Source organism: Tinamus guttatus, unplaced genomic scaffold (assembly GCF_059628265.1).
Source record: "Tinamus guttatus ecotype Peru unplaced genomic scaffold, ASM5962826v1 Tinamus_guttatus_pri_ptg000052l, whole genome shotgun sequence".
NCBI classification, from domain to species: Eukaryota; Metazoa; Chordata; class Aves; order Tinamiformes; family Tinamidae; genus Tinamus; species Tinamus guttatus.
In genome coordinates, this window is record NW_028288586.1 from 11031641 (window position 1) to 11045605 (window position 13965).

Sequence of the window (13965 nt, forward strand, 5' to 3'; positions counted from 1 at the left end):
CCTTGACCAGACACAAAAACACGGCCTTCTCCCTCTGCCATCCCCAAACCATGAGGAAGAAGAAAGGCAGAAACAACTGGGTATAACAGCTCTGTTGGCTTGACTTGAATTTCTGAAAAAAAAAAAAAAAAAAAACAAAACAAACAAAAAAAAAAAACACTCAAACATGCTCAAGCAACTATTTTTAAGCACTCTGAAGATACAGAGAGCAGGAGCAGCCAGCATGGCTTTGTCACAAACAAGCTATGTCAAACTACGGCAACTTTCTTCCATGAGTGACTTTCACAGTGGAGGTGGTAACTTCAGTGAGGTTTCTCACAGGCTTACTCATGGGACATCCTCACAGCCAAACTGAAAAAACAAGATCTAGATAAAACTATTATGAGTTTCCAATTAGATTTAAGTGACTACATGCAAAAGAGGAGTCGACAAGGTCATACCTTTGGAAAAAAGGCTGATGCTACATTGGGATGTAAAGCTTATGTGACACATGATATAATCCTTCCGTCTAATGTTACACAGTTAAGTCTTGGATGGAGAACTGCAGCTCATTCTGAGCACAGTTCTTCAGGCCAGATATGAACCAAGGGGAGAAAAGCCACAGGAGAATGACTGTCAGATCTAGACAGCATGACCTACTGGGAAAGGCTGGAACAACCAGGGACACTGAGCTAATCGATTGGAATACAGGGAGAAGGGACAGTCAGTTCTGTGCCCACAGCAAAAAGGCTGAGCAATAAAGTGTTCAAACTGCAGCACGGGAGATGAAGACCATACAGTAGAAAATTAACAGCAAAGTATCAAAGGAAAAAATAGGCTGCCCAGGGAGTCCCTGTCCATGAGGTCGGGATGAGAGCAGTTTAGACAAACAGTTGACCAAAGTGTAACCAACCCTGTGTTCACGGGCAAGGAGGGGGACATACAAGCGTCAAGGTTCATTCCATCCTTGTCTTCTAAGATTTTACAATACTGATAAGAGATGCTGGAATATCATATTCATTTCTGGTATCAAACTAAGAGATAGATACTAAGCTGCAAAAGGAGCCACAAGAACAACGCAAGAGACAGAGCACACGCAGTGATGGAGAGCTTCGATCAGGAAACACCAAGCAGAGGGGTAATTCGCTTATAATAAAGTAGTACTTTTGCAAGAAAAACAGCAGGTTCTAAAAAGACACTTAGAAGTAAAATAAAAAAGCTGCAACTGCTACTCATCCACACCACTCAACAACGACACCTTTGCTACAGGTGAAATTAAGGAGAGGTATTTCAGTGTGATTGCAGAGAAGCAGTTTTACACAGAGTAAGCAACTATTGTAGACTAGTAGCAAGGCTGTCTGTTTGGCTGTAATGAGATTCACAAAGTAAAGCAAGCAGAGTTAAAATTATGATGGTTATGAACAGTCCTGTAAAAGCTAGATCCTTGCATTTATTCTGCCTCCTAGACTGCAATTGTAAAAATACCAACATTAAGGTACATGAATGGTATTTTTCCAGAAAAATCATCCATCTTGTAAAAAGTATCAAGGCAGATATTTACTCGCACTGGTGTCCACTACTATTTTAAGAGGCAGCAAGAGCTCTAGCATCAGTAAAATATACTTAAGGCTATGAGGAGAAAATCAGCTCAGCTTTCCAGTAGCTGCCCAACTCCTAACAAATCCCTGTGCTCAGATGGGCTGGCTAGCCCAGCACCCTGCTATCACCAGTAACTCTCCTCAACGCAAAACAAATCAAAGGGTGATTGGAAAGATGGAGAAAACGACAACTTCATTGCACACGAAGCAGTAGCAGGAAATCTGGCGTCCGTTTTTATGCTTCTGCCACTCCTGTCTTCTCAGGGAGTTAAGACTATCCAAATACAAACAGAGTAAGATTGGCTCTCTAAGAAAAGAACAACTACTCTCAGTCATCTCTAGGCGGAAATCTTCACCACTCCTGGCTGTGGGTGTTGATCAAGCCATTACAAGGACAGGAGGAATCACAACTGAACGTACAGGGAGGCTGACGCAGCAGCTGCCAGGACACCCTCCGCCAGCACCACCGGTACCTGCAGCACTCCCGCTCTGCTAACCCCCGCAGCCCTCGCTAAGCAGGGAGGTCTCCAGAAGAGGAGAAAAACAGCGGGCGTGACACTGCCCTGGCCACGCATGCACCCAACCCACGCAATTCCTGTGCTTATTCTAACTCTGTAATAGACAGTCCCACCTGAAGTCTTCATTTATGCAGAAGAGATGAAGAAAAGGACACCAAGAACTGAAAACCACCTAGTCAGAAGAGTGAAAGCCTTCAAAACACCCACAAAGCCAGAAGCCATTCTGTCAACTTTTCATAGCAGGGGTTCAGTTCATACAAACGCAAGAAGAAAACCCACAAACTTACATTTAACTCAGAAATGCTGTTGTCCAAGCAAACCACACAAGGGTACGTGTGGCAGCAGTATCTGTGTGACAGGACAATGCAAGAAAAGTAGAACAGCGAAGACAAAACACTTCCTGCTATTAAAAAAGGGAAATACATAAGAAGATAATTTTCTATGGTTGCTTTGTGACTCATCAGAAGAATTCATTCCTAATTTGGGAAAAAACAATTAAAATATAAAAACTCAATTTTTCTGGAATGGATTATTTAATTTTTGGGTAACAGCTCAAATATTCTCTCATGCTGTAACATATAGGAGCCAAGACAGCATACTGGGGGAGAAGGAGGGAAATCCTAGTGATAGGGAGGTTGACTTTCTCGGGATTACTAGAAACATTAACCAGCTTGTGAATATCTTTAAGGGATGTTTTTACTGTCTTCAGCACAAGGGAGGTCTAACCCCCTCAGCTTTAACACGGACTATCACAAGATTTTTAGCTTAGCTGCCAAACTGTCAGAAATACCTTTTTGACAGACAGGATGAGCCAAGTTCACTAACAGGTAACATTAATAGAAGCAATCAGCTGGCTTAAAAGCTAAAACATGGCTTCAAATTTAGACAGATCCTCACTTAATATCATTAGTCAAAAGGCAAGCACACATTCAATGCACGAGTATATTCAGTTGCTTTTTTAATGACAGAAAAAAAGAGTGATAAGAAACACATTGTTCAAGTTCTATTTGAAAAATTATATTTAAGGAATAAACGTCAATAGGATGTTACTAGCAATATTTAATGAATTTCTAGGGACCAGAACAACCCCCTAAACCGCATACAGTCACACACATTTTCACCTGATTCAAAAACAAAGAGAAAAGTTCAGAATGACTTTAAAGATAACCAGAAGACTATTTCTCTTCCCTTTTTTGTTACAACGATGTAAGATATGTCAGCAAAGTTTGTTTTTTAATGTCCAACAAGCAGTCGGCAAAATATTCTAAGCATGTGCAATGATGTCCTGCTTTTCACCTAATTCTGAAAGACAATAAACTAGGTAGCCAATGAAACTATTTCCTAAAATAAACAATAATTAATATATAACATAGTTACTATGCAATGTTTCTCCTCAAAACACATTCTTTCCTTTCCTATATAAGGCTTCAAATTTAAAATTAGTGGAGAATGCTGTAAAAGCATGGTAGGCTCCTTTCGGTACAGAAAAGGAAAAAAATATATATAAATCCATTCCAATTTTTCTATTGAAAGCACAAGTTGTTTTTAAGCGGCGAACATCTAAAAATACAGAAACTTTACATCCACCCTTATTCGTGCGTTTCAGGCTCTTAGGCATCGACTACTGCAACAAAACTCAGTCAGCCTCAGCCTACTCTTCTAAGATGCTTCAAATCACAGCAGACACAGTACCATTCCCTAAGGACTGCTCAAAGCAACGGGAGAGTGACAGTACAGTGGAGATGGACCTTACAGAGCAGCCAGGAAAAAGCAGCAAAGGTAAAACAAAGATGATCACAGACAACACTGTGGAGTTTCCCCTGACGGCAAAGAAGTGTTCAAGCTCTTGCTCAGCAACAAAATAAAATATCTTAATCCATCTGCAGCCTGCAGTTCCAAGGAAGATTATTTCTCCAGTATATAGTACCTGTAGCCACACAAGTTACAGTCATTAAAATGAAGTGAAATGAATGAAAAACTTCTAGGGAACCTCAACTAAACCACTAACTTGCCATCTGTTATGGAAGCAGCTTACTGGGGATAAGCAGCCTGAAAGCATTATGGCAATTAAGAAATCTTTTGGTCATTAACTTCACACCAATTAAACACTAAAGGCTGGCAAAATTGTACTGTGGCTCAAGCTGGCTGTATAAGGCAAACTATCTTGCATCCAAAGAATGGTGCCACTGTGAGACCCAGTGCAAAGAAGAACTTGTAAACATTTACTTAGGCACCTCATTTACAAGCAACATATACCAAGCACTTACCCCATGCTTAAACCTCCATACTCATGTCATTAATCCATACTGGAGAACGTCATGTAAAAAAGAAAAGCTTGGATACACGCGTGCACATGTATGAGCACATACATATTCACTCACAGGATGCCACAAAAGGAAGTCTCCAGGCTTACATCAACCCTAATGCTACCCAAATTCAGAGTCTCAGATCCACCTCAGTGAAACGCTACCTAAAACACATTTGAAATCGTCAACTGGTGGGTTTAAAGTGCTTTTAAACTTTGAAAGAGGTTTCCTGAATTTCTTGAAAAAGTCGCAACTTAGAAGTCTGTGAAGAATACTTAATGTGCTCTGTGCATCCTAAATCAGGCAACTGCTGTTAGCTCGTTGCACCTAGACTATGGTGGGGGGGGGGACAGAAATACAAAATGCAGAAGCAAGCCAAAAGTTTCTTACGACTTCAAACCACATAAACATACAGCTGTTTGCATTAGTTTTCTCTTTGAGGAAGACATCGAAGTCATGGAGCGGGTGACAGGGAGCGTTCAGGTCTGGCACCCCTGTGCAAAGCCACTTGTGTTTGTAGTGAACTGCCCCTGATGTGCTCCGACAGTACAAAGCTTAAGGCAGAAAAGGAGTCACAGCACGGACTTGGAGCACTCCGCAGAACATTATGTGTACATTACATAACAAAATTGCCAATAAATTCAGTGTTATCCACAAGAGAAGCCCTAATAAAGAAATACATAGTTTCTAAAGACCTGTGGCCTGCATTAAAAGATAAATTCTTATTGAAGGAAGATTCAACTCTTCCTTCTCTCACCTTATAATGCTTTATCTTTCTTAATATAATGAAGTTAACTTTCATGACAGACACTCAAAACCTGCGAAGGACACAACCACAGCTTACTAGTCAAGTTTAAATATATATATATACACACACATACATATCTCTCTCTCTCTCTCTCTATATATATATATATAAATTTATGCTGCATAAGGTCATACACAGATGTCTTTCCTGGGAGGAAAACTACTTGGACAAGTAAGTATATTAGATAGTCTTCTCTATCTTGGTTATATGAGCTTGCTTGTTTAATCTCAAAAGCACAAAGACCTTTTCATATAATACAAGTAATGCTTGCTCTTCTATCCCTCTTTCTGCCCTCATCCACGTTAACTCTCCTCCTACATCATCCGGCAGGAAGTAAAAAGCCCTTTCAGCTTCACCTCACTACCTTTCCAAAGGCCCTTCCTCATTCACTAGTCGCAAAACAGACTCACACATGCTTGAACAAAACAGATCCATAATGGCCAAAAATGCATCACCTGGTTCTTCTGACAGGTGGTGGGGGAAAAAGTAGAGAGAAGACAAGATACTTAGGGGTCCCAGAGAAGAAAAGACTTGGCTACATGTAAATCATACAGCATGGCACCCCTGGGCCTCAGGGTGACCTCGCTCCAGGTGGCAGCCACCAGATTCCAGGTTCCATGGAGTTCTTGTTGGGGGGAACAAACAGAGCACTTGGTGGATGTGCTTGAAGAGTCACCGCACGCCAGCTCTGGCACAGCCATAGCCCAGAACTGCGCGAGGTCCACCTAAAAGGCAGGGTTTTTTTTTTTTTTTTTTTTTTTTTTTTTTTTTACCATGGAGTCAGATCCTCTATTAGCGTAGAGGAGCAACTTTATCTAAAGCTGGCTCCCCAAGCGCGTGGTGCTAGCACAGCACACTGCGCCTATTATCCCTCCCAGGAGCAGCTCAGGGCTGTAACTTGGTGGGATTCCTACCCTTGTAATCCTCCTTCAGCTGCCGAGGCTGCGGAGGAGTGTGCTACTACTCTACATTTTATTCTCCAAAATCCTCTTTGGGGAATAATTTCAGTGGTTACTTTTGCTCCACTTTTAGGTGAGTAAGCAGATCTTAAGGTGGAAGGGGGAAGAAAAAGAAAAGCAGCATACAGACACCCCTCACACAATTACGTTCAGTGGGATCCCCAGATATCAAGGTATCAAAAAATCCTAGAAAAAAAAGACTTAAGTTTCCCATTTTTATGCTACAGATAATTATAACCACATGGAGTTTTTCACGGGCTCAGAGAAACCACTGATTCAGAATATTAGATGTAGAAAAAAACATAATCAATCACACAATATTAATTAAGTAGATAGCAGCCACAGGAGAGCCAGTGATACATGTACTTTTATATTATATTTAGTAAACCTACATTTTCAGCATATTCCTCAGTTTTGGACATAAACCAACAAATGTCCAGTTTCCCGCACTGTTTGTTTTGCTTTTATTTTAAACAGAGAAGCTGTTAGTTCACTTTCATCCCCAGATTGGTAATTGCTCATTTGGAAATAAGCTGATATTGTGATGCAAGTCATGATCAACCAATACTTTGAACAGCATAGGCATAATTAATATCTACTATTAGGAAATACGGGTGTCTAACAGTTTAGATCTAGAAGAGCGAAGTCCCCAGGCTCCAGCTGCGCACTTGCAGGCAGCCCGCTACCTTTCTCTAGAGAAGCCAGGGAACAGCTATTTAGAGCAGCAAACACTGCCCCAACAGCTGATCACATCCTCCATCTGTTCACAGCTCAACGCAGACCACTGAGCTGCTGCCAAAGCAGTTGAAAAGATACAAAATCCAGCAGCTTTTCCTCAGAGCAACTGCCATCCATGCTCACTCCCAGAAAATCTTCCTCACTCCCTGTGGTAGCAGAGGTGCTCCTGGCCCTCCAGCTAGGGCAGCAACTTGACTCCCTCTGACACGTTTGGAGGTTGGTAGGAGAACCCAAGTCCTCGAGCTCGATGCTGCGGCTGACAAGTCTGCTCTAGATCAAGGCAGTGCAAAGCTCTGGGATTCAAAATAATGATTTGTATAACCCCATACAGACTTCAGTATCTAACTGGATCTCTGTGGTTTTGTCTTTTTGAAGTTCCTTCAAAAGTAAACACTTGGCAAAGATACTGCAAACCAGTTCAACAGATCAGCATGTTAAAGAATTACTGCTATAAAGATCTATTGTGCATGAGGACTTATTTCATGGTGTTCTACCAGAAATCACATTACAGATTCATCTGCAGCTTCTTCTATTTCTGTAGATTTGAGAAAAGATGATAGGAATGGCAATATTTCACAGAAGCATCCAGAGTTTTTCTTCCAAGAAGCACACAGTAGAGTCAGTCTTTTGTTTACTGCTTATAAATGAGAAAAGCTATTACTTCAGTTTTAAGAAATGACCAGGGGTCATTAATCTCTATCCTTTCGAGCTCCAGCCTTTTTTTTTTTTATAATAAATAAATAAATAAAAGACGAAGAAATCATAGCTGAATGGGCAAGTAGAGGCTAAACATTGCTTCCTACAGTGATATTTATATTAGTCAACTTTAGGCACCCAGCTTGCTACCAGAGTTCCCTGAGGCTTCCTAAAATAAAGGGTGGAGAGAGACAGCTCTTCTAGAGAGACACACAGAAGTGTCTCCCTGTCAGACGTGTACATGTGTCTTGCTATTACTATGAATTTTGAGGAGGAGCTACATTTTCCTACATTATATAGCTTACAAAAAGAAGCCAAGTTTGCTTTAAGTTATTTAAGAGCACAATTAAAGTTCACACTCTGAGAAAGAGTTATACACACAAGAAATGCAGAACCAGTTTATGTCACATTAGTAAAAGATGATATTTGGCCTTCTTTCTCACCAGTTCTGGAGCCCCAACAAACACTTAATCCTCCAATTACCTGGATCCCTGTATATTGTGGCATACCATAAGGAAACATCATAAGGAAAGCAAATTTATTTCCCACTTAGTTCTCCTAATAATTTCTCAACAACACATCTCCAGCAGAGATTTGTTAAGGACCTGTATTTGCGAAGGACCACCTCTTGCTGAAGGTGAATTTTCTAGTGAGCACCAGCAAACTGAATTTCCACATCCACTCAAGCTCTCCTTGTCAGGCAAGGAAAAGAGACAGTCCCGGAACTCTTCCAAATAGAGGGAAAAAAAAGAGAGGATCCAAGGGCTCCCCTCAGAACGGGATACCTTACTGAAGAGTGAGCGCCTAGCAAACCACAGAACAAACATAAAATACAACTGAGACTTCAGGTACTGTCCTGAACCAAAAAAAGTGAATTGGAGAAACTGGACAGAAACCAAATATCCTCATCATTATCCATCTATTTCCAGGGTAACTTTTCATGTTGATATTGTTCTGAATTAAATTAAAAAGGCTTCATCTTCCACAATCAGAAACAGAATTTTAGAGCAGAAAGTTTTAAGGGACAAAATTAGCTTTTTAACCTGCTGCCTTTAGACCACCTAGCAACCAACACAGCAAGAAAACAATTCCTGTGCCTTCCCACCCAGAAGCAAGTGCCTCCTCACAGAGCCACGGCAGAATATTTACGCAGTACAGATGAGCACAATACATGGCTGAACCAGATCACGTTTTTTTTTTTTTTTTTTTTTTTGGGGGGGGGGGGGGGGGGGAGAGGGGGACACGACACAGTTTCAGCATGTGTCATTTAACAATTCACAACCAATTTTTCTTGTTATCAATTGACCATGATAGACCAGGTGCAGGAGGTGAGGGAGCAATGCAACCACTGGGGACTCGGTGCACGCCAAGGTCACAGACACAGAGCTCCCAAGGTTTGAAGGAAACACGAATATGCAGGCCTGGGGTCTCACTTCTATTAGCTAAGAAAACACCTTAATGATCATGGGAAGAAACCAAGAAAGAACTTTTACTGTAAATGTTACGCAATCATTAAACTTGCTTTAAAGCTTCAAGTGTTGGATTCATTTAAACCAAAATAAATTCCCCTTCTAAATTAGCAACTCCATTCAACCCTACCAGCTATACCCAATCCCATTCTCTTACAACGCCTTTTACATACATATAGAATATATATTTTAATATATAAATGTATATATATATGTGTGTGTATATACATATAAAAATATATAAAAAAGGAAAAAGAGTAAGTTCAGGGCAGAGACTACACCTATGCTCAAGAATAGACTAAAACAGCATTTTGTCAGAAGAACAGATGCTCTACTGGACTGTCGAAGACACCTCTCATAAAATAAACGCTACGTGAAGGTTTAAAAATATTTGAACTGTTTATTCAGTGTGAAGAACAAGAGTTACAATCTTATTTCTATTTACTGGCATTTTTTGAGCTTACATTAGCCTTAACAGATATTGACAAACAATAGCTATGTATGTAACAAATAATGCTTTAACACTTCCCCCCCCCCCTTTTTTTTTTTTTGTTTAGCTCCCTGACAGTACAAGAACTAGATATTTGCTGAACTTCCGAGCTCATGACAAAGCTCATCTTTTGTATAGTATTTCCTCTGAGCATTTCAATCGCGTGGAGGAGGAAGGGAGGAAAGGGGGGGGGGGGAGAGGGGGGAACAACTCAAAACAACCAAGCAAACTACAAAGGTTGCTGCAAGTGCTGGTCTAAAAGGCAGCAAACTACGTTACTTGTAGAATATCTACTTAAAAAAAGCAATAGGTTATATAAAATAGAACGGTCCGGTGAAACAGCTCCTGAAAATTCTAGAACAGTTCTCAAAGGCAAGAAGATTTGATAAAGTGCACATTGCAACAGACAACGCTCTGAAAACTCGCAAGGAAGAGAACCGTAACACGGCTACGAAATTATTCACCGTAATGCCACAAGTTCAGTCAGGCCTGTAGCCCAGAACAACCGCAGCTGGTCAGCCCCGGGCACACACCTTGTCCCTCCAAACTACACAGACACGTTACTTAACGGCCACTTTCACTGTGCTTCACCTTTGAGTTGTGGATAAAAATAATGAAATGCACCTTACAGCACCAAGAGCCTAACCATCTCTGAAAGACTCACTATGACAGCTTATGGAGGCCCAATGCAACACAGAATTCAAAAACAAGGCAGAAAGCAATAAAAAGTTTAAAAATATTTACTCAATTTTCAGACTACAAACTAGCACCATTAACAGGGTTCTGAACCTTCCATTCCGCGATACTGCTGCAATTAGCTCTGTAAAGAAAAATGAAAGAAAATTGAGAAAATGGACAAGTCTTACAGTGGGACCACTAAAACATAAACGACTTGGCCTCCAATTCTAGCTCTCTTAGATATAGCTACAGGTTTGCAAAACAGAGATAGTCCCTTTCACTGAACCCTGGTCTAAGCACCCTTGCTTTCACCACCACTGTAAAACACTCGGTAGTTTTATAGCTGCGACTCCTGATCTGAGAGCATGTGCACGGGATGATGCAGCTTCCTGGGAGATTCCAGCAAGAGCTGCCCAGTTGCATCCTGCAACAAGACAGAGCACGTCCTCAATGCAGTCCTAAAAGAACAACTTTAGATAAGACATAAAATCCTCGATTGAAATATATCTGTTAGCCACACCTACTTTTTTTTTTCCATATATAACCATTTTAAAACTGCCCAACCTGTTTTATAAAATATTTTGAAAATATACCTCTACAGTCTAAACAACTATTTACACACAAAAATACAAAGGACACAAGAGATCATTCCTTATACTTCTTATTTCATTCTGCATATCTGAAACCAATTTTGAAAAAAGCATCTATTAGATCATTGACAGGAAGACATGCCCACAACATCGAGAATGGATGCTCTGACATGAGGCAGTGACTGAAGCTGGACGCAGAAGGCACACTAACAAATGGAAAACTTGTGATGCTGTGCAGCAGATATTAGATTTAAAAATAAAATAGAGTCTATCTTTCAAGAGATAAAACATCATTCAATTTTATCCAGGAGAGAATTGGCCAATGATTTCCTCCTACCCACCAACATGAACTTCATGCTATTCAAGATGAAAGTACAAGCAAGTCTGGTTACTCCTCTACAGCTACTAGTGTGTTGCTTATTCTCCATCCAGCCAAAACAAATAGTGCACCTAATTTAGAAGTGATCAGTCATGTAAAACACACAGAATTCTCTCTCAACTTTGTCCAGAAGCAACATATGCTGTTCTTTTGCTCAAAGAACGGAGTCTTGTTTTGACCACGTACCTTTAACTAGCAAATGATTAACTATTAAGGATATCACATTTTAGAATTGGTAATTGCTACTTAATTATGCTTTAGCATTTCATCTTTGAAACATTTAACTTTCATTTAACTTTTAACTTTTAAGTACCGGCAACTTTTATATATCACCACTGTATTGGAGAAGTACTGAAAATATCAAGAAAAAAAGGTCACTGAATCCAGTACAAAGAAAGTTAACACCAAATTTATAGAACTATTTGTGGGTATAACATCTACCTTTTGGAAACTGAGCATAAGGATTTATCTGTCCCCATTATTACCCAATTCTAATATGTTTATTGCTTTGGTTAAATAAGGTCTGTTTCACGGGTTTATTCTATCTTAACTAATTGGTCTATTTATCAGATTTCTTGTTTCCCTGCTTGTCAGTCAGTCTTCGCATCCTTAAACCCATATCATTGGGTGAAATGCAGAATCTACTGACAAATTGCCTATGCAGCAAAGTATAAGGCAATGACAAATCAAGACATTTTCACAAATGCTTTCAAACTAATACGTGAATATTTATTATATTACAAACAATGTATCAGTGCAAAACTATTTCCCCAGAAATTTCCTTGGTAATATTGTATTTACTTTTGAAGATATGACTTGTCCTCTTCAAATAAAGACTGCTGAAGACTACGACATTTCCATTAAAACTATCTACTCTAAAAGAAAAGGAGAACCATTAAGCAGAATGACTACAAACACAGTCTTTAAATATTAATTTAAATATATATATATATAAAATAAAATGCTCTGTTGGACTGTGCTTAAAGCTCAAGTCTGGACTATACCTAACCACAAGACAAACAGCTCAAAATATCAAGCATAGTGATGCCTCGGCTACTCCAGTCACAGCAGTTGACCACCCTGCATATCACTCTATTGCTTGTTTTATTTCCCTCGGCATTATCAGGTTTACTCCAACAACAAGTAAGAACTTGTGCCTGGAAGAGCCTGCAACCTAAGATATTAAAAAATGAGGAAAAGAAGTATATGTATCATCTAAAACTTGAAGAGAGAGTGGTGATGATTTGCCAAGTTACAAGTAACATCTTCCCTATTCTTCACTGTCATGCATATCACTCTGCCAGCTATGCACATGCTACTGTCCCAAATGAAAATTATGTCAGATTAGCACAACTGGAACACAAAAATAATTAATGAAAACCACATTTTGGGCAGGTGATCAAATTTGAGGGCATAGAAACACAAGTTTTAAAGGGAAGAAAAAAAAGTTAATCTAAAACTACCAAATTGCTTATGAACCTAGCAAAATGATGGGCGCAAAAACCACACGGAGAGCAAAAATCTCATTTATCACAGATAGCACATACCCCAAAAGCCACTTCTCCTCTTGTCCCCTCATGGGTACAAGAAGTTAGCAAGGGTAATGGAGAGCGAAGTACCCAGGGAAACCTGCAGAGAGGCTGCTGTCAGCAGCAAATCCCTTTACAAATATGGTACCTAAATGCACCCTTTGTGTAGGAGCAGCAGAAAATTCGGGGCAATCTCTCTAGGAAGGGAGGGAAGCTCAGCTGCTCCTTTGTCACCTGGGCCAGGAGGGCATCTCCTCAATGCTCAGTCCTTGCGTAATTTCTTGGGGGCGGGGGGTAGAGGGGAGGGGGTGGATGGACTCGTGGCACCTCACACTAATTTCCATTAAATTGTGCAACGCATCTAAACGATCTGCAGGCAGCAGAAGGCAGATGGCAAATCCGAGCCGCACTGAACCACCCAGCCTGCATGAAGTTGCCCAGTACAAAAAAGGGTTCCCCGGTTCTAACGGGAGGGAGTGTGTGTGTGTCTCTCTGTGTGTGTGTGTGTGTGTGTGTGTGTGTGTATGTGTGTGTGCAAACGCAGCCTTTGCTTTCTCCAGGCCCGGCCCCCCACCCCATCCCGGCTGCTGCGGCGGATGTCGGCAGAGACCCCAGGGCGCTGCCCTTCCCCCACAAAGGAGGCGGCGGGAGCCGGGGGGGCCGCAGCCGGGGCCACGGCCCAGCCCCGCCGCCCCCCGCGCAGAGCCGCCCGCCCGAGCGGGTGCGCGCTCGTGTTAGGGTGTGTGCACGCGTGTCGGTGTGTGTGTGTGTGTGTGTGTGTACCCGTGTGCCGGGCCCGCCGCAGCGCCGGGCCCCGGCGCGGACCCCCCGCCCCGCCCCGCCCCCCCTCACCTCGCCGTGTCCCGCCGCGCCGCCGCCCAGCGCTCCGTTGCCGGCGGCCGTTGCCGGCGCTGTCAGGAGGCCGCTCACCGCGCTCGGCGAGGCCGCCGCCGCCGCCTGGCTCGCGGCGCGCAGAGGGGCCGCTCCCGCCGCCGCCGCCCCGGCCTTGCCCAGGCCGCCGGCGCCGCCGCTGGGTCCCGGCCCGCCGGTGCTGCCGAGGCCGCCGCCCCGCTTGTTCTTGCGGCGCTTGGCTCCGCGCTTGGCGTCGGCCGGGCTCATCGCGCCTGACACCCGGGCGGGGAGGAGGGAGCGGGGGGAGGAGGAGGAGGAGGAAGGAGGGGGCCGCGGGGCCGCCGCGAGCGGACGGGAGCGGAGCGGGCGGGCGCGG

At 42.3% G+C, this 13965-nt stretch overlaps 1 protein-coding gene across 1 annotated transcript in view; it reads right to left on the reverse strand.

Moving 5' to 3' along the window:
• The window catches only part of FAM193A (family with sequence similarity 193 member A), a 68668-nt gene extending 54960 nt beyond the window's left edge, over window positions 1-13708 (reverse strand). Inside the window, exon 1 of the mRNA XM_088540036.1 lies at window positions 13590-13708. The gene's annotated coding sequence lies outside the window, so the exon portion shown is untranslated. The remainder of the gene's footprint in view (window positions 1-13589) is intronic.
• Between the last annotated feature and the right edge of the window lie 257 nt (window positions 13709-13965).